This window comes from Nycticebus coucang, chromosome X, assembly GCF_027406575.1.
Source record: "Nycticebus coucang isolate mNycCou1 chromosome X, mNycCou1.pri, whole genome shotgun sequence".
NCBI classification, from domain to species: domain Eukaryota; kingdom Metazoa; phylum Chordata; class Mammalia; order Primates; family Lorisidae; genus Nycticebus; species Nycticebus coucang.
This window is the reverse complement of record NC_069804.1, coordinates 104,337,156-104,338,169: the sequence shown is the minus strand read 5'-3', so window position 1 is coordinate 104,338,169 and position 1,014 is coordinate 104,337,156.

The window sequence follows — 1,014 nt, the reverse complement described above, 5'->3', positions numbered from 1 at the left end:
CTGGAAGTTTCCAGGGTCTGTGAGTCACCTCAGGCAAATCCTATACTCAGGGGTGGCCTCCTCTGGTTTCCCAGGGAGGCAGGGGGTATGGCTTCAGCCACCTCAGGGAACTGCCGCTGTGATGTGGATCTCCCCCGGCCTCACTCCTGTGTCCCAGAGTCAAGATCAACCAGCTGCAGTTCAGGCACTGTCCACGCCCCAGCAAATCCCTCAAGAGTCTGGACTCCCGGGGGACAGGCCTCCAGATCCCAGAGTGAGGGTGGGGTGGGGTGCTGGGAGCTCAGAGCCACCGGCAGCAAGCTCACTCCATTCCTCCCAATCTTTGGCTCCACCGCACAGCCACAGCCGAAGCCTCCAGGCTTCAGAGAGAGGGGGAAGTGGGGGGAGCTGCTGGAGCCCAGTACCACCGGGCAGCAAACAGACTCAGCTCCACCCAGTTCCCTGCCCGGCCACACGGCAGGCGCTCAGGTCTACAGAGCACAGAGCGAGGGCAGGGAGAGTGCCAGGAGCCCAGAGCCAGCAGGGGCTCCGAGCCGCAGGGAGCCCAGTCGGCAGTGAGCAAATTCAGTTCCTCCCAGACTCTCGCCCAGTTGTACCGCCGCAGCTCAAGCCTTCAGGCTTCAGAGTGGGGGCGGGGTGGAGGGAGCGGTTGGAGCCCAGAACCACCGGGCAGTGAACAGACTCAGCTCCACCCAGTTCCCTGCCTGGCCACATGGCAGGTGCTCAGGTGTCTGGACCACAGAGTGAGGGCGGGGCGAGCACCGGGAGCCCAGAGCCCGCAAGGGCTCAGAGCTGCAGGGAGCCCAGTCGGCAGCGGGCAAATTCAGTTTCTCCCATTCTCTAGCCCGGTTGTACCGCCGCAGCTCAAGCCTTCAGGCTTCAGAGTGGGGGCGGGGTGGGGGAGGAGCAGCTAGAGCCCAGAACCGCTGGGCAGTGAACAGACTTGGCTACCCCCAATTCCCTGCCCGGCCACATGGCAGGCGTTCAGGTCTCTGGACCACAGAGTGAGGGCGG